General features: G+C 42.5%; 2 pseudogenes; both read right to left on the bottom strand.

Moving 5' to 3' along the window:
• Nucleotides 1-797: 797 nt before the first annotated feature.
• On the bottom strand, nucleotides 798-1,722 carry LOC142046829 (olfactory receptor 4S2-like; annotated as a pseudogene).
• Nucleotides 1,723-11,917: 10,195 nt separating this feature from the next.
• LOC142046698 (olfactory receptor 4S2-like) lies at nucleotides 11,918-12,946 on the bottom strand (annotated as a pseudogene).
• Between the last annotated feature and the right edge of the window lie 7,349 nt (nucleotides 12,947-20,295).

Below are 20,295 nucleotides of genomic sequence, written 5' to 3'. Positions count from 1 at the left end.
ACAAGCACAGCCTGCTAATAGCAGTAGTCGTTGTAGAGAGAGAGAAGAGAAGAGAAGAGAAGGGAAAGAAGAGGACTAGAGATAGAGTAGAAATAGGATACTCTAGAGAGGTGGGTCACCTCTTTTAGAGTGCACAAGTGCCAGAAATTCTTCCTCTTAATCCCAAATTTCATTCCTCACCCGCAAAATGTTAGGGTTTGCTTACCCCATTGGCTAGTATGTATGTGCGTATTGATGACATGTACCTATACACTTATATTATTTCAGTTCTTTAGTCATTTCAGCTCTTTTCCTGTGGTCTACCTGTTAAGTCTGTGGGTACAAATTGAAACCACCCCCTATGCCATTCTTCCATTGTCTATTAGTCTAAACAAAAGTTCTTAGCTATTTAGGTAAAAAGATGTAGATCAACTTTGCTTTCTGGACAAAAGGTCTTAATATAGATATGCTAACTTTGCCTTAGCTTAACGTACGGGATATGGCCTGTAGATCTCTTGCATTACAGCCAAACTTACTTTATTATAAATCTACAAACCTAGCACAATAAACCAAATACTTAAAGTATAAGAAAATATTATATATAATTATGTAATTATAAAATTTAATCTTTTCTTATAGTATATATATAATTGTAAGCAGGTTAATCCTATAGGCTACACATAGAAGGATTCAGAAGAAATCATTGGGAATTTTCACAGAAAAACTGAACACCTGTGATATTAAAATCTCTTTTCTCTAAAATTCCTGATGAATAGCATTACTTGGCAGAACTACCATCATTCCACACAGCACATTTATCATTTCACCCCTAACATCGCTTTTCTGCTCCATAATTTTCTCATGGCATTTTTCACCTCCTCATTGCGCAGGGTATAGATCAAGGGATTCAGAATAGGGGTCATAAAGTTATAGAACACTGTGACAATTTTATCCTCTGAGAAGGTGGTGGAAGGTTAAATACATGAAGATACATGGCCCGAAAAAATATAATCACTACAGCCAATATGGAGGCACAGGTGGAAAGAGCTTTGCGACGACCTTCGGAGGACGCGAGTTCTCAAGGAGACTAAGTAGATGACATAGGACACAACCAGCCACACAACCAAAACAGGTCAGGGAAATCATCCCACTATTGGCAATGACCATGACACCAACACGATAAGTGTCAGTGCAGGCCAGTTTCAGCAAGGTGCACATCGCAGAAAATAGTGGTCAATTCTCGTTGGGCCCACAGAAAGGTAACTGGATGGTCAGGAGAGTCTGAACTATGGAATGCACAAATCCACCCACCCAGCGAAGCCATCACAAGGGAGCCGCAAACACACCCGGTCATGATGGTTGTGTAATGGAGGGGTTTGCAGATCGCGATGTAACGATCGTACGCCATCACTGTGAGGAGGAAGATTCCAGTGCACCCGAAGAAATGGCCAAATGGTGCTAGCCATCAAAAGGAGATGGTTTTCCTCTCCACGAAGAGGTCCGCAGTCAGTTTTGGGGTTGTGACAGAGGAAAAGCACATGTCTACAAAGACAGGTAGCTGAGGAAGAAATACATGGGAGACTACAGATACTGGCTGTTCTTTACAGTGACAATAATTAGAAGTTTCCCAGCACAGTAGCGAATATAGAGGAGTACAAAGAACACAAAACACACAGGTTGTAACATCGTATTGTGGCAAAGTCCCAAAAGGATGAATTCAGTCACATTCTGTGTGGGCTCCATGGACTCAGTATAAATAATGGGTAAATGGAATATCGCTAATCCACCTGCCATGACACAAAAGAAGGAGAGGAACAATCAATGCATATTGACTAGTGATGATATAAATGTCAAGATGCATTGACTGAAGTGATAGACTTTTGTCCAAAAATGAAAATGAGCACTATGTAAGTCAAGGAACTAGAGGAAATTGGCTTGAGTGCATATTGCCATGAACAGTATATACTCCAAATAATTAGAGTGGAAACACTGAAGCTGATTCATTCTATTCTTCCCCCATTGTGAATCTCACAGACTTTAAATGTAAGTGAAATATTTAACCTTAACTATGCTTTGTAATCAGCCCTTCCATGATACTCATTCTATATTATTCCTACTGCATTGTTAAACACATTCAGAAATCCCATTTTTTCAACCAAGGATAACCATATCTTTACCTTTGCATCTGAGCACATAAATGCTCAAAAAAGTTTTTATTTGTACATGCAAACATGAAACCGAGTTATCTCATTCAGTAACCATTGTTTGAAAACTGGCTGATTATTTTCATCACAAAAGTATTTCACAACATTTACATTTAGTTGAAAAGTCATTTTAACTGGGAAAAAAATGGTTTCAGGGCAGAATTTTGACCAGCTTTACACAAACGCAAATTTCAACTAAAATTGAAAACACTAATTTGTCAGCAGGACTCATGGATACACTTTAAATTATTAATGCTGCTCCAAAAACACAAAGTAGCCATAAACACTGTTGATTGACCAGTTAACTCTGACACTAGAAGTAGTGGAAATCAGCTGAAGCCTACTCGCGAACTTGACCCTTTTTGTGTTACCATTTAACATAAGGTGACTGGAATTAAATTTTCTCTTTGTCAAACAAGAGTATTATGTGTCATCATAAACTGGGATGGAGTAAATATGATGTGGGGATGGTCATAACTTACAGACAAGCATCTAATAAAACCTTTTTTTTACATTTTTCAAAACTAAAATTAAAATAATATGAAGATTTTTCAAGTGCGAAGCTTGCAATGAAGATTTTAGAGTCATTTCATCGTATTTTAGGTGAATTAGTTGGAGACTGATTGATGGAGCGGGGAATTAAATTGGAATGAATCCTAATAAGTTCTCTCTTTCTTTTTTTTTACATTTGGTTAGAGCTGGGCAGGAAAAGAACAGCATAAAATACTCAGCCTTGCTGGAAAACTCACATGGGTTGTATTTGCAGATCTCAAACTTACCTGGATGGTGATGGGTTTTATTTCCCTGCTTCTAACCTTGCTCACGGAGCAAAGTTGTTCCGGTCTGAACAACAGGAAACAGTTGATGAGGGTGATTTATAAGGTCATCAGTTACTCCCTGCTATATGAATTTTCTGCTTTGTAAATTTCATCCTAACATATTTACTAGCCTTTTTGTTAGGGTGTCCTTTCCTGTCTGTCAATTCTGCCAGGCCAACCTAGTGAACTAGAGAAGTGGATTGGTCAAGGCAGCCCTCAGCAATCTTTTCACATCAACCACTCTCCCAAATCACAAACCCTCAGGTCTAAGACCGTCTCCATCCCTCACTCTGCAAAATCTAAGACCCAACAAAATCTTTTGCAAAAATTGTCTCTCTCTTTTCCTGTGAAGTCACAGCAGAAGTATTTAAAATAAATATGCAGTGGCAGTGCGTCATTGCCTCGGTTAATGAGCGCCCAGTGGCTTTTCAAGTTTCTTCACTGGAAATAGTTTTGAAGAAGCACTCCTCTAGACAACTTTAAACATCTCTTTGAAGCAAACTTTCAAAGCTCTGCTGAGAGTTAGTCCCATTCATTGTTTTCAAACTCCATCTTTCAATATGACACACTTCCTCGCCTGCCTTCTCCTATTTTCACCAAGTGATGGCCTTAGAGATCTTGCTAATATCTGGTTCCTTCTACTTGTGTCCTCAACATAAGAAGAGGGCACAGAAATCCTGTGTCAGCTTCCCTCATTTCACTCCTATGCTTAGAAAGGACCTCGAGAACTTGGGCAAAAGGCAACAAGCTCTGTGGACCTTCTGTATGTGAACAGCCATTGGATCAGGCCTTAACCAAACAAAACTCATGCCCAACAAAATCAATGGGAATTGCCTGGTTGACTTCAGTGGCTTTTGCATCATCCCTTAATCACTGCTATATGGGACTGAAGAATGCTTGGATTTCTCTTCTAAGTGATAATGGGACTCAGCTGTGACTGGACCAGGGCTTGTGACAAAACTGGGGCAATGGGATTTCACTGCAGCATCAGTTCTCAGAGGACACCCTGGCTGCACAGGATGATGGGAGTTCTGAGGAAATGCCTGGTGATGTGGCCACTGCTGCTTCCATTCCAGGATGTTATCTTGTATTCCACCCTATGCTTAGTCTGCGGTGCCAATGCTGTGCAAAGTGTGGGAAGTCTAGCAGCATGACTGGTGCTGGGACCTCCCATCCCATATAGGCACTTGATACCATTCACAGTGAAAGTGTACCCACTAGTGAATGTGTGTCTCTGACCTTCCAATGTGTCTAAGTCCTGAAGCTGTTGTTCTTTAATTCAAGCTGTACCAACTCCTGCCTTTTCCTCCAGAGATCCCCAGTTAAATCTTGGTGTGTCACAGATGGAGGCTGCTACCAAAACTGTAGTGGGACCATGGAATAAGGCTATAGAAGAGTGTTTGTACTTTGTATGGCTTTTCAAACTCTATACATGGGGTGGGAGGGAAGAGACTATGGCTTGAAACTCTCACTTCTACTTAGGCAGCCATAGACAAACTGGTCAATCATAGGAGAAGAGTTAGTTATTCCTGTGGCATCACAACGTTGTGTCATGAAACCACAATTGCAATGATATGGTCAGATCAAGCAGCCATTTGAGACATTCAAACTATCTCATTGACATAGCATTCATTGAGAATTTATCTCCGTTTTTGCTAAGCAAATTATTCATACAAGCAATACTGATTTTCTTTGGTACCATATTTGAAACTCTTAACTATACATGACAATGTTCAGATGGATAATTTTCACTTCTGAGTTGTTCACAAACTGCTTACTCAGACTTTTCTCTCTCTGTATTGAATTTGGAAGGTTGGCACCCTATACCAATCCCTTCCTAACTCTAAGTAGGGACCCCAGCTGGCTTCAGTGAACTCCCTCTGTCCCAGTCCTCAATGGAAACAATAGAGGGGCTGCAGAAGCCTCTTGAAGCCCCTTTAAGGTCAGAGGACAGAGGACCTAAGCAAGGAAATTATCCATGTCCCTGCCGAGTTGCTGTTTGTGGCTTCCAAGGTGTATGCCCTAGAACACATGGAGGCCAATTCCTCACCATGCTTTGCTCCTGGGTCCACTCATTGACCTGTCTCAGCAGAGCAAAGAATAGCACCGAGCCTTCACTCATCCCCATAGCATACTGCTTTCTAGGCCTCAGGACCCATGCCTTGGTGGGGGTGGGGTGTGCCAGCTCTGTGCCACCAGAGAGTGGCCTCACCAAATGGAAGAAGTGAGTACAGAATCCACACATCCAAGATGCTGGGAGGGTGAAAGAATCTGATGCCTCTCCTGATGAATAGACACAAGGTTCAGAGTGCCCTTAGTGGCATCCCTAAGGGAATATCCCACCCAAAGCCCTATTGCTGCCAACTTAGCATGAGCTAAAAGCCAACGAGCTGTGAAGTTACAGCAGAAATATTTAGATTGAATCATATAGTGGTAGCATGTCATTGCCTTGAGTAATGCATTTCCAGAGGCATTTCAAGGTGCTTCCATTGGAAGCAACAGTGAAGAGGCAGCTAAGCCATATTGCTTTAGATCCATCTTTCAGGCAAACGTTTGGTTCGTGTTGAAAGAGAAGAGATTCCATGGGATTTGGTGGGCCCGTAGCAGGGAAAAGGTGAAGTTTCCTCTTTGTTTTAGAATTTAGCGTGAGCTTGAAAATCTCTATTGCCTCTGTGGTTGAGGGAAAAGAGGAGGAAGAGTGGGGAGCGTAACATTCTCTCTGTGTGGTGATATCAAGGAGTCTGAATCACGGTGATCTCGCTACGTGTCCCAAAGGCGGAAAGAGCTGGAGCGAAGAAAGGAGGGGGAAGGGAATAGGTTTATTCCCGCTTTGTTGTGACACTCAAGGCAATTTGGTATTGGGATCCCCAGGGAAGGTTTTGGGGGGGGACCAGAGTGCTCCAAAAGCACTAACTTTTGGGTGGTGGCAGCGCTAGGTCAAAATCTAAGCTGGTAATTAAGCCTTAGCGGGATCTCATAGCTGGTACCCCATCCTTGGAACTCGCCTAGGTTCAAATTTGGGAATTATGCCATGTACCATGTGTAAATAGATTTTTCAGTTCACTGTGAAATTGCCAAAGAGAAATGGTGGAGAAGAGGAACTGATTTTGGGATTGAACCAAAGGAATTTTAGTAAAACTTGAAAAGTTTAGAAAAAATCCTTTTGGTGAAACGATGAAATATTTTGTTGGACGGCATTAATGAAACATGTTGCTATTGGTTTTGTGCAATTTTTATATAATTCTTTTTAATTTTTTTAAAAATAAAACTAAAAGGAAATGTTAAACGAAAAGTCATTTGAACCAAAAAACTAAAAAGAATTTTTTTAGGAAAATCAAACCAAAATATTTATTTTTTCTGAAATTTTTAAAAACTTTCCCGTTTTTTTTTTTCTTTCTCCCATTACCCAAACATTCAGTGAAATCAAACCTAAGTCTAGGTTTCAGTTTACCTAAATTTAGCATTTTGGGCTGAAAAAAGTTTCAGTTTTAAAAAGTGCAAGGCTCACTCTAGACGCTAAGCATATCACTTTAAATAAGAGATTTAAAACAATATGGCCCATGTTCTGTTCTATGTGGCTCAATTGCAGTAGAAGTTCAGGCCTCATCATAACAGTAGTAAGGATCACATGGACAGGAAATGATTCTGCAAGCTTTGGCAGGACATAAGGAGACGACGTAACGGCAATGTCCCAGCAGTGAGGGCTCTGGGGAAGTGCATGCCCAAAGGTGTCCTGCCACAATTTTTTTTTTTGGCCGCAGCAAAAGATGGCTGCTTCCATGCCAATTACCATAACTGCTCTGGGCCTACATCTGGAGTGGGAAATCTAGGCACGCACCGGAGATGCTGTGTTCTTACAGTGAACAGCCAGCAAAAAAGTTCGCCCTGATTTCACTGGGACCAGTGGACAAAGGCGCAGCAGAAATTTTGGACGGTGGCTGCCCTTGTTCATTCTGCAAATGTATTGGGAGTGGGAATAACCCGACAAACCTCACTTACCAACTGCGGAACGCAGTCCTGCATTAATCCATAAATGAAGACTTGTGGCTGTAGCCTATCTGTAATGACACAAAAGGAAATTCTTAATGGAAAGGCCTGCACCTCCGAGGATTTCAGAAGCCTGCTGGATTGCAAAATAAATATGAGATTCATCTTTTGCAATAGATTTCTTCTGACAATGCTGGAACACAGCTGCATTGACATATGATCAAGCATTTAGGCGCCATTGTTCCATAAGCGCTCTGTAAGGATTTGGACATATTTTAGCAAGGCCACAGAGTTACAGAAACACTTATGTGCATTCAAACAGGTTTTTGTTAGTTTTCTGTCGCACAATGTCATATCAATGAATGATTTTTTTATGAAATCATATCTATTTCAGTGCAAATTCCCAAAAAAGAAATCAGAAAATTTTAATTTCAGAAAAATAATTCAAAACTTTTTGTTTGTAATGTTTTCTATTTATTTTCATTTTTACATTTTTTATTTTTCATAGTAAGTAGTGCAATAATTGTCAAGTTATGTCATATGGGACATCTATGTCAGATTATAAAATTAAAACAACATTTTCATAGAATCATAGAGTGGAAGGGACCTGGAGAGGTCATCAGTCCAGTACCCTTGCATCTCATGGCAGGCCCAGCACCATCAACTCTAACATCCCTGACATGTTGCTAACCTGCTCTTAAAATCTCCAATTGAAGATTCCAACAACCTGCCTAGGCAAATTATTCCAGTGCCGAAACACCCTGACAGTTAGGAAAGTTTTTTCCTAATATTCAACCTAAACCACCTTGCTGCAATTTAAGCCCATTGCTTCTCCTATCTCAGAGACTGAGAACCATTTTCTCCCTCCTCCTTCTAACAACCTTTTAGGTACTGAAAACTGTTCTCATGTCCCTCTCACTCTTCCTCTTTTCCCAGACTAAAACAAACCCAGTTCTTCAATCTTCCCTCATAGCTCATGTTTTCTTAGACTTTGTCAATTTTTTGTTGCTCTTCTCTGGACTCTCATCCAATTTGGCCACATCCTTCCTGAAATGTGGCACCCAGAACTGGACACAGTACTCCAACTGAGGCCTAATCAGTGCAGAGTAGAACGGACAGAATTACTCTGGGTCTTGCTTCCAATAACTCCTGCTAATACATTCCAGAAAGAATTTGTTGTTTTTTGGCAAAAGCTTTACACGTTGACTCATATTTAACTTGTGGTCGCACTATGACCCCGCAGGTCCTTGTCTGCGTCGACTCCTTAGGCACACATTTAGCATCGTTATTGCAATGTGGGGACTTGCTGGCCTTCCTAAGGTTAAATGCTAGCTTAAGATCGCTGCCACCGAGGCCAGAATTCGGCAGTGTCTGGCATACTCCCTGTCCTCTCAAAAACCTTTTCCTGGGGAACAGCAAATCCAAACGCCTTCTTTGCGCTCCCATACCGCTTCCCTCCTGGTTGGGGCCTTGAGAGGCTTCAGCAATTCGGCAGACTCCTTGGAGTCCTTAAAAAAAAGTAGGGGATACCTTCGCGCTCTTTCCCTCTCCACCTAAATCTCTGGTGAGTTCAGACGCCAATCCCCTTGGGTTGTTAAAACAAGGAAAAAAATCAATCAGGTTCTTAAAGAAAGAAAGTTTTAATTAAGAAAGAAAAGTAAATTATTTCTGTTATAATATCAGGGATGGATAAATTCTTTACAGGTACTCATGATTCAATATAGACTAGAGGTACCTCTGCCCTAGCCTTTATATCCAAAGTTACACGCAAACAGAGGCAAAAACCTTCCAGCAAAAGGAAAAAGCATTCACAATTGAAAGAAAAAACCTTTAAAGACGAATACCACCTTGCCTGGCTTAACTTAACATTTTGAAAACATGAAAGACTGATTCAGAAAGATTTGGAGAGGGCCTGGATGTACGTCTGGTCCCGTCTTTGTCCAAGAGCGATACAACGAAGAAACAAGCACCACAGAAACAATGCTGCGCTCCAAAAAGATTTCACAGTATCTTGTTTGCCTGCTGTCCCCAGTGGTCCTCTGGTCAGGGTGTCAGGCCAGGTTCAGCTGAGGGCTTCTTAAACACTTTAGCGGTAAAAGAGACATTACCGCTTAACCGCACGTGTTTATGACAAACTCGCAGATCCGCTTTCTGCAGTACTTAGCCTTCTAGGGCATCATTTCCCATTCCGTATGTGTTCAAATGATTATTGCTTCCTAAGTGGAGGGCAGCTTTGCATGTTGTCGTTTGGAATTCATCCTATTTACTTCAGAACAATTTCTCCAGTTTCTGCCAGATCATTTTGAATTTTCATCCCTATCCTCACCAAAGCACTTAGCATATTCCACGCAGCTTGGTATCATACGCATAAACTTTATACAAGTGTAACACTCTCCTAATGCCATTATCTAAATTGTTGATAAGACATTGAAAAAAAGCGGTGCCCAGAACTGATCCCTGCGGGACCTCACTCATTCTTCCCTTCCGCCATGACTGTGAACCATTGATAACTTCTCTGTGGGAGCAGTTTTCCAAACAGTTATGCATCCGCTTTATAGTAGCTCCATCAAGATTGTATTTGCCTAGCTTCTTAATTAGAAGGTCATGCAAGACTGTATCAGAAGCCTTACTAAAGTCTAGATATACCACATCTAACACATTCCCCCTCTCTACAAGGCTTGTTACCCTGTCAAAGAGGTTATCAGGTTGGTTTGACATGATTTCTTCTTGACAAATCCATGCTATCACTTATCACCTTATTATCTTCTAGATATTGATTCTCTAATTATTTGCTCCATTATCTTACCTGGTACACAAGTGAAACTGACTGGTCTGTAATTGCCTGGGGTGCCTTTATTTCCCTTTTTAGAGATAAGCACTATATGTGCTCTTTTCCAGTCTTCTGGAATCTCTCTTGTCTTCCAGGACTTTTCAAAAATAAGAACTAAAGGCTCAGATATCTCCTCAGCCAGTTCCTTGAGTATTCTACAATGCATTTCATCAGGTCCAGGTGGCCTGAAGACATCTAACTTGTCCAAGTAACTTTTAACTTCTTCTTTCCCTATTTTAATGAGTGTTAATGTCTCACATTGAATGTAACTTGTTTAGAAGGGCAAGTAGCATCAATGTAATTAATTGAGGTGAATCTGAGCATCTCATCACCAGGACTCAGAGTAGCAGCCATGTCAGTTTGTATACACAAAAAGAACAGGAGTACTTGTGGTACCTTACAGACTAACAAATTTATTTCAGCACAAGCTTTTGTGGGCTACAGCTCACTTCTTCGGATGCACAGAATGGAACACACATTCCATTTACATTGCATTTAACATGCACATTGCATTTAACAGATCCTCATAGTAAGCACATGCCTACATGTTCATGAGAACATAATGCAAAATTATTGCTATTAATCGTATTGCAGCATTGCCTAGTGGCCTCAACTGAAACTGGGACTCCATGTGTTTGGTGCTGTACAAACATAGTAAAAGACTGTACCTGCCCTGAAGAGATTACTGTCTAAAATGGCAAAACGTGGGAGGGAAGCAGAGATCCAGAGAAAGGAAGTGACTGACCCTAATTCATAATGGAACAGAACCAAAACTAGCACCCTACGACTTCAGAGACGGAGTCCAGGGCTATGGCTGGGTCATGCTGCTCCAGTGCTACTGGGAATACAATAATGACCACAAATAATCTAACTGAAATTAGGTGTAAAATTGAACAAAGAACTGGAAAAACCCACTTTTCACTGTCCCTTAAATGTTGGAAGCGTTCACATCAAAGTATAATGGTAAGATATAGCCTGATTAAGGGTGTACTAATAATATTAATGTAAGCTGTCGATTTAGTTCTATTTTATTTTCATTAATATTATAATTAATAATTGGTAATTAATATTATTTAGTATGGGTCTTAGGCTCACCAATCTGTTTGATCAGAAGATAAAAGTTTATGTCCTGAACCAGGCTCCACAGAATTTATAAAGGACCCTCGGGGATATGAAAGGAAGCTCACAGATATAGCTGTAAAAATTTTTTATTCAAATCAATGAAATACGAAGTAAACGGTAAAATAATCAGAGTTTCAAAGTTACAATTGCATTGCTGCTATTCCAAAGATACATATGGTAATATAGTGTTATATGCTACAGAGCTTTGGTTAATACACTCTCACACTTCCTGGATAACCTGGTGATAAGAGACACAGGCCCAGCCTCACAGTTGGGGTTTCTCAATTCTTCAGTGAGAGATGCAGTGCTTAGAAGAAACTAACGCTCAGAGCTATCAGAACTAATTTCAAGTTTACTTGACTAACTTAAACAGAAAGCCTAATAAAAAGGAGGAAAAAATATTTAGGGAAACCATACTCTGCTAGTTCCCCTGAAACTTAGAAAGTTAAGAACAAGTACAGGCCACTAATAGTAGTAATCGTAGTAGAGAGATAGAAGAGAAGAGAAGAGGACTAGAGATAGAGTAGAAATAGAGTAGGTGTGTCACCTCTTTTAGAGAGCACACAAGTGCCAAAATCCTTCCTCTATGCCCAAATTCATTCCTCACCCACAAAATGTTAGGCTTTGCTTACCCATAGGCTAGTATGTATGGCGTATTGATACATGTACCTACGCACTTATATTATTTCTTTTTTAGTCATTTCAGTTCTTTCCCTGTGGCTGTACTGTAAGTCTGTGGGTACAATTGAAACCCCCTATGCCATTCTTCATGTCTATTGGTCTAGATAAAAGCTCTAGCTTTAGGTAACAAGATGTAGATCAACTTGCTTTCTGGATAAAAGGTCTTATAGATAGACTATGAACTTTGCCTTAGCTAACATAGGGATATGGCTGTAGGTCTCTTGCATTACAGCCAAACTACTTATTATAAATCACAAACCTAGTACATAACAAATACTTAAACTATAAGTATAATATTATATATAATCTTTTCTTATAGTAATATGTAAGCAGGTAATCCTATAGGCTAACATACAGGATTCAGAAAACATTGGGATTTTCACAGAAAAACTGAACACCTGTGATATTAAAATCTCTTTCTCTAACATTCTGATGAATAGCATTACTTGCAGAACTACCATCATTCCACACAGCACATTTTTTCTTTCACCCCTAACTCGCTTTTCTGCTCCATATTTTCTCATGGCATTTTTCACCTCCTCATTGCGCAGGGTATAGATCAAGGGATTCCAGAGGGTGATAATGGTGTGAAAACGCTGACCATCTTATCCTCTGAGAAGGTGGTGGAAGGTCTTAAATACATGAAGATAAGGCCCAAAAAATATAATCACTAAAGCATATGGAGGCACACAGGTGGAAAGAGCTTTGCGACGACCTTCCGAGGACCAGTTCTCAAGGAGACAAGATGATGACATAGGACACACCAGCACAACAAACAGGTCAGGGAAATCATCCAGCTATTGCAATGACCATGACCAACAAGATAAGTGTCAGTGCAGGCCAGTTTCAGCAAGGGTGCACATCGCAGAAATAGTGGTCAATCTCGTTGGGCCCACAGAAGGGTAACTGGATGGTCAGGAGAGTCTGAACTATGGAATGCACAAAGCCACCACCAAGAGCCATCACAAGGAGCCCACAACACACCCGTCATGATGGTTGTGTATGGAGGGGTTTGCAGATCGCGATGTACGATCGTACGCCATCACTGTGAGGAGGAAGATTTCAGTGCACCCGAAGAAATGGACCACAAACAGCTGTGCTATGCAGCCATCAAAGGAGATGGTTTTCCTCTCCACAAGAGGTCCGCAATCAGTTTTGGGGCTGTGACAGAGGGCACATGTCTAAAAGGACAGGTAGCTGAGGAAGAAACACTGGGAGACTTCAGATACTGGCTGTTTCTTTACAGTGACAATAATTAGAAGGTTTCCCAGCACAGTAGCGATATAGAGGAGTACAAAGAACACAAAACACACAGGCTGTAACATCTCATTGGGCAAAGTCCCAAAAGGATGAATTCAGTCACATTCTGTGTGGGGCTCCATGGACTCACTTTAAATAATGGGTAAATGGAATATCGCTAATCCACCTGCCATGACACACAAAAGGAAGGGGAACAATCAACGATATTGACCGGTGATGAGATAATGTCAAGATGCATTGACTGAAGTGGTAGACTTTGTCCCAAAATGAAAATGAGCACTATGAACTCAAGGAACTAGAGGAAATGGCTTGAGTTGCATATTGCCATGAACGATATATACTCCAAATAATTAGAGTGGAACTCTGAAGCTGATTCATTCTATTCTTCCCCCATATGTGACTCACAAGACTTTAACTGTAAGTGAATGATATTACTTAACTATGCTTGTTGTAATCAGGCCTTCCATATACTTCATTCTATTTTATTCGTACTGCATTGTTAAACACCTTCAGAAATCCCATTTTTCAACCAAGGATAACCATATCTCTTACCTTCACATCTGAGCACATAAATGCTCAAAAAAGTTTTTATTTGTACATGCAAACATGAAACTGAGTTATCTCGTTCAGTAACCAATGTTTGAAAACTGCTCTGATTATTTTCATCACAAAAGTATTTCACAACATTTACATTTAGTTGAAAAGTCATTTTAACTGGAAAAAAAATGGTTTCAGGGGAGAATTTTCACCAGCTTTATGCAAAACGCAATTTCAACTAGAATTGAAACACTAATTTATCAGCAGGACTCATGGATACACTTTAGATTATTAATGCTGCTCCAAAAACGCAAAGTAGCCATAAACACTGTTTGATTGACCAGTTAACTCTGACACCAGAGTGGTGGAAATCAGCTGAAGCCTACTAGTGAACTTGACCCTTTGTGTGTTACCATTTGATGTGAGGCGACTGGAATTAAATTTTCTGTCTTCAAACAAAAGTACTTGTGTGTGGTCATAAGCAGCAATGGATTAAAAATGATGTGGGGATGGTCATTGTTTACAGACTAACATCTAATAAACCTTTTTTATACATTTCAAGAGGGAAGCTTGCAATGAAGATTTTAGAGACATTCATCGTATTTTAGGTGAATTCGTTGGATACTGATTGATGGAGCAGGAAATTAGATTGGAATGAATCCTAATAAGTTGTTTGGGTTTTTTTACATTGGTAGAGCTAAGCAGGAAAAGAACAGCATAAAACACTCAGCCTTGCTGGAAAACTCACATGGGTTGTATTTGCAGATCTCATAACTTACCTGGATGGTGATGGGTTTTATTTTCCCTGCTTCTAACCTGCTCCCATAGTAAAGGTGTTCGGGTCTGAACAACAGGAAGCAGTTGATGAGGGTGATTTAGAAGGTCATCAGGTACTCCCTGCTATCTGAATTTTCTGCTTTGTACATTTCATCCTAACATCTTTACAAGCCCTGTGTTAGGATGTCCTTTGCTGTCTGTCAATTCTGTCAATGCCAAAGTAGGAAACTAGAGAAGTGGTTTGGTCAAGGCAGCCCTCAGCAATCTTTTCACATCAACCACTCTCCCAGCTCACAAAGCCTCAGGTCTAGGACGGTCTCCATCCCTCACTCTGCAAAATGTAAGACCCAACAAGATCTTTGGGAAAAATTGTCTCTCTCTTTGCTGTGAAGTCACAGCAGAAGTATTTAAAATAAATATGCATTGGCAGTGTGTCATTGCCTGGTTAATGAGCTCCCAGTGGCTTTTCAAGGCTTCTTCACTGGAAATAGTTTGGAAGAAGCACTCCCCTAGACAACTTTAAACATCTCTTTGAAGCAAACTTTCAAAGCTCTGCTGAGAGTTAATCCCTTTCATTGTTTTCAAACTCCATCTTTCAATATGACATGCCCCCTCGCCTGCCTTCTCATATTTTCACCAAGTGATGGCCTTAGAGATCTTGCTAGTATCTGGTTCCTTCTACTTGTGTCCCCTACATAAGAAGAGGGCACAGAAAATCCTGTGTCAACTTCCTCATTTCACCCCTATGCTTAGAAAGTGGACCTCGAGAACTTGGGCAAAAGGCAACAAGCTCTGTGGACCTGCTGTATGTGAACAGCCATTGGATCAGGACTTAACTGAAGAGAACTCATGCCCAACAAAATCAATGGGAAATTGCCAGGTTGACTTCAGTGGCTTTGCATCACCCCTTAATCACTTAATACTTGGATTTCTCTTCTACTTGACAATGGGACTCAGCTGTGACAGGACCAGGGCTTGTGACAAGACTGGGGCAATGGGATTTCACTGCAGCATCAGTTCTCAGAGACACCCTGTCTGCACAGGATGATGGGAGTTCTGAGGAAATGCCTGGTGATGTGGCCACGGCTGCTTCCATTCCAACATGTTATCTTGTATTTCACCCTATGCTTAGTTGGTGTGCCACTGCTGTGGAAAGTGCGTGAAGTCTAGTAGCATGACTGGTGCTGGGACCTCATATAGGCACTTGGCATCATTCATAGTGAAAGTGTAACTCACTAGTGAATGTGTATCTCTGACCTTTCTATGGGCCTAAGTGCTGAAGCTGTTGGTCTTTGATTCAAGCTGTACCAACTCCTGCCTTTACCTCCAGAGATCCCCATTTAAATCCTTGGTGTGTTGGGTGTCACAGATGGAGACTGCTACAAAAACAGTAGTGGGACCATGGAATCAAAGATATAGATGTTGTTTGTTTTTGTATGGCTTTTCAAAATCTGTACGTGGGGGTGGGAGGGAAGAGACTATGGCTTGATACCCTCCCTTCTACTTAGGCAGCCATAGACAAACTGGTCCACCATAAGAGAAGAGTTAGTTATTCCCTGTGGCAACACAACATTGTGTCATGAAACCACAATTGCAATGATATGGCCAGAACAAGCAGCCATTTGAAACACTCAAACTATCCCATTGACATAGCATTCATTGAGAATTTGTCCTCGTTTTTTGCTAAGCAAATTATTCATACAAGCAATACTGATTTTCTTTGGTACCATATATGAAACTCTTAAGTGTACATGATAATGTTCAGATGGGTGATTTTCACGTCTGAGTTGTTCACACACTGTTCGCTCGGGCTCTTCTCTCTATGTATTGAATTTGGAACGTTGGCAGCCTGCCAATCCCTTCCTAACTCTAAGTAGGGACCCAAGCTGGCTTCAGTAAACTCCCACTGTCCCAGGCATGAATGGAAACAATGGAGGGGTGGGGAAGCCTCTTGAAGCCCCTTTAATGTCAGGGGAGAGAGGACCTAAGGAAGGAAATTATCCATGTACCTGCCAAGCTGCTGTTTGTGGCTTCCAAGGTGTATGACCTAGAACACATGGAGGCCAATTCCTACCATGCTTTGCTCCTGGGTCCACTAATTGACCTGTCTCAGCAGAGCAAAGAACAGCACCGAGCCTTCACTCATCCCCATACTGCTCGTAGGCCCCAGGACCCATTCCTTGGTGGGGGGTCTGTGTGTGCTAGCTCTGTGCCACCAGAGAGTGGCCGCATCAAATGGAAGAGGTGAGCACATTATCCTCACATCCAAGATGGTGGAGAGGGTGAAGGAATCTGATGCCCTTCCTGATGAATAGACACAAGGCTCAGAGTGCCCTTTGTGGCATCCCTAAAGGAATATCCCATCCAAAGCCCTATTGCTGCCAACTTAGCATGAGCTAAAAGCCAACGAGCTGTGAAGTTACAGCAGAAATATTTATAGTGAATCATATAGTGGTAGCATGTCATTGCGTTGGGTAATGCATTCCCAGAGGAATTTCAAGGTGCTTCCACTGGAAGCAAGACTGAAGAGGCAGCTACGCCATATTGCTTTGGAGACATCTTTCAGGAAAACTTTTGGTGCGTGTTGACAGTTAAGCCCAGTTCTTTAGCCATTTCTCCACTCGGCATTAAAAGAGCTAAGGGACTTAGGCTGCTTAGAAGCTGTCAGTTTTGAAAAGGCAGTGTAGCTAAGTCAGACTGAGATTTCGGCTTCTAAGTGTCTAAATGGCTTTTGAAAATGGGATTCAGCAATCTAAGTCACTCAGACCTTGTGATACGGAGCAAAACAACATCTAAATACCTTTACATTTAAAATTTGGTCTTTAGTCCCTTTACCTTGTTTCTGTGGCCACATGTAGAGCAGGGGAATGGTCCCGCTATCGCTGGGGAACTTTCCTGCTTCTGCACTAACTGCTAGCTGAAGTGGGGAACTAGCAAAAGGTATTTGAGTCCTCATTTCCACCTTTCCCTTCACCCAGAGGTCCCGCCCTCATCGAGGGATCCCTCCCACTCTCCTGTCCGGACAGAGTCGCCCCTCATCGTACCCCAACAAGGCTGGACCCACCTGGGGGGCTCACCCCAACCCTCCTCCTGCCTCACCCAGGAGAGTGTGAACGTATGGAATGGGTTACTAAGGAGGTGATAGATATCTCCATCTTTAGAGCTATTTAAAGCCGGCCTAGACCGCACCCTGGCTGGGATTTATTTAGGGAAAAATGGTCTGCCTTTAGCAGGGGGTTTGGATTAGATGACCTCGTGAGGTCCCTTCCAACCTTTTGATTCTATGAATTCTATGAATTCTAGTACAGGGCTAGGGTGTCCCCACGTCGGGTTACTCTCTTTGTACTAAGCACTCCTGACCCCACTGATCACATCATCAATTGAAGCAAATACAAGTTATTCATTAATTAATTTAAAAAGAAACATAAGGGAAAAATGGAAAGTTAAGGTAAAACACTCACCCTGCTCCTGTGCACAGAACATTTTCAAACAGTCACCTTCGATATGTCAGGGCACTTCACGTCTGTTCCTTGTAGGTCCCAGGCCTCCTTCTTCAGGTCCCTGGCTGTGCTGCAGGGACGTGCGTGGTCGGACACTTGGCTCTGGCGAGTGCCACACACTCCTCAGGCTCTGGGTGGCAGGCCTTCTCCCCACGTCACCCTCACTCTGTCAGTGTACCATCCCCACCAAACAGTGCCCTGCCAGAAGCACCTCTTGGGCTGAGGCGTCTCCTGTGCTGGCCCCTGCCGGGTCCCCCTCAGCTTCTCCCCACCTGCTCACCGCACCCCGGCTCCGGACTGCCCAGCCCCAGCTCCAGCTCCACACTGCCTCAGCACGGCTGCTGCTGCTGCCTCTGCCTTCAGCTCTTTGGGCTGCTTCTCGACTCCCTGGCTCCAGTTGCACAATTGCTTCCCAGGGCAGGTCTTCCTAGCAGGCTCTTTCTGTGATCTCATCTCAGCTGCACCTGCTTCCTGGGCGCTTGTCTGACACCCCTCTGGCCTCTGGTTGCCAGCTCCCTCCCAGGGCAGGTCCTCTCTCTGGGCTGTGCTCTGGCTTTACGGGCTGAGCTCCTGCTCCCAGCAGCTCGCTTAGCTCCCTGCCTTGCACCTTAGCTCGGCCCACTCTGTCTGACCCAGCAATTTCAGCTCACACGGAGGAGCGGACCACCTGAGCCTTCTATCTCTTTGATTAGCCTACGCCCTGTCACTCAGACTGACCTGGAGCATTGGCCTTGCCATTGTTCCTGGGATTGTCAGTCTCAGGGTCCTGAATTTGCCATCAATCCTTTTTCCCTTTTATGCTGGAGCTCAGCAACAAACACCCCCACTGATATGTATAGTAAGGGAATAACAGTCGCCCTTACATTCCCCCTTGCTAAAATTTGCCACAGCCACAATATTCACACCAGTACATCCGCTCTCATAAAAAACAACATATATCCACATCATAATTATATTAAAAAACGCCATTTAACATTATCAAAAGACGCATTTAACATAGTAACACTCCACTCTACTTCTTCAAATGTATACAGAAACAATATTCCATTGAAAACACTACATAAGAACCAATAACATAAATTATCGCTAAGTCTATACAGGAACGTATACTTTTATAGGCCCTCTGGGAACTTCTTAAGACTGGCTCATTACATATTTTCTGTTTCACCTATCCTTGGGTAATACTGGGTCAGTTTGGGGGTCTGGCCATTCTCCGTTAGGGTTTGGGTTTACTCATTGGTTTCAGTCTCCTCGGAAATGCTGACTATCCTTCTACGAGCCCTGGTTCAGATTAATGGTCCAAACTCTTTAGTTGGTCCCTATGTACTTACTCTCGTTGGACCACTCTTTGTTCAGGCTGTTTAAGCGTCACTGGCCCATTTTGGGGATGTTGTGGGTGATCCACAGTGTGGAGATTTGGCTTCATTTGGTCCTGTATTTTATTACGTTCCGGCGCTAACTGCTACGAACGTACAACCAATCACGCAGATCAAGACCAGAGACCCTGCACATTGTGAATCTAAGTCCTTTCCCTACTTTTGGGCGGTGTCATTTAGTTGTACTGAGAGCAACTTGCAAGGCTATCGTTCAGCTTCATGGTGACTTTTGACCTGGTCATCACAATTGGTCACCGCGTCCCCAGAAAAGACCTCTTGATGCCTCTCTGGCATCTCCCTATGCCACCACATGTTGCAGGATCAGCCCCGGCGTGCCACTGAAATGGAAACTGGCAATCTCCCACCCATCTTTTTCCTGAAGAAAGGGAATCTCGGTTCCTTCCTTCTCCTCATCCAACCTGCAGCCTCATTTTCTGGACAACAGCTGTGTTCGTCAAGGATCTCCCTTTCCAAGGAGAATAATGTCTTCCTTTTTCTCTTTAAAACAGTTTTAATATCCTGTGGGGCCCAGGCAATGATCTGTCCGTCTCCACTCGAGCCAGCACTCCCTCAGACACAGCATTATTCGTAGAGTGTTGTGACAGTTCATTGCCTCCTGGTTCTTCTCCTGGTAACGTAGCTCCTTTAGCTCACCTAATGATGTTCATATCCTAGCATTCCCCTGGAATCCCTTCTCTCCCATATGGCTCCCTTTTGGAAGGCCTTTGTCTTTCAGGATGAAAGATGCATTTTCCCTGGCGGTGTTTTTGGGCCATATACTCTATGTTCGCTTCGGCACCCCGACCAACTGGGAATTTGCCATCATAACAGCTGTAGACCATACAAACCTGTGCTGTGCATGGTCAGGTCCTTGTACTTCTAATATTTTTGAAATGCGACTCACTAAATGGTGGTGACTTCTGACACAGTATCTAACAAACCATCGGTCTTCGCCCCTGCTAATACATACTTCAGCGTTAGTCAGTCCTCCAAATGGTCGCTTAACAGAAGTCGCTAGATGTGCTGACACTGGCCAAGTTCCTCTCAAACTGTTGAAGAGGGATGTCCATCAAGGGCAGGCCTAGGAATCCTCTGCGCACTCCTGCTTCTACTCTAAGATGGACCACTCGGCTATCTGGTGCCCACTGGTTTCGAGTGCCTGGGACCTGCTCTCCCTTCTCAGTGAACATTCTTGGTTAATATGTCCTGGGCCTTTCACAAGTG

Source organism: Chelonoidis abingdonii, chromosome 4 (genome assembly GCF_003597395.2).
Source record: "Chelonoidis abingdonii isolate Lonesome George chromosome 4, CheloAbing_2.0, whole genome shotgun sequence".
NCBI lineage: Eukaryota > Metazoa > Chordata > Testudines > Testudinidae > Chelonoidis > Chelonoidis abingdonii.
Note: the sequence above shows the minus strand (reverse complement) of the source record. Positions and strands in the feature narration are given on the sequence as shown.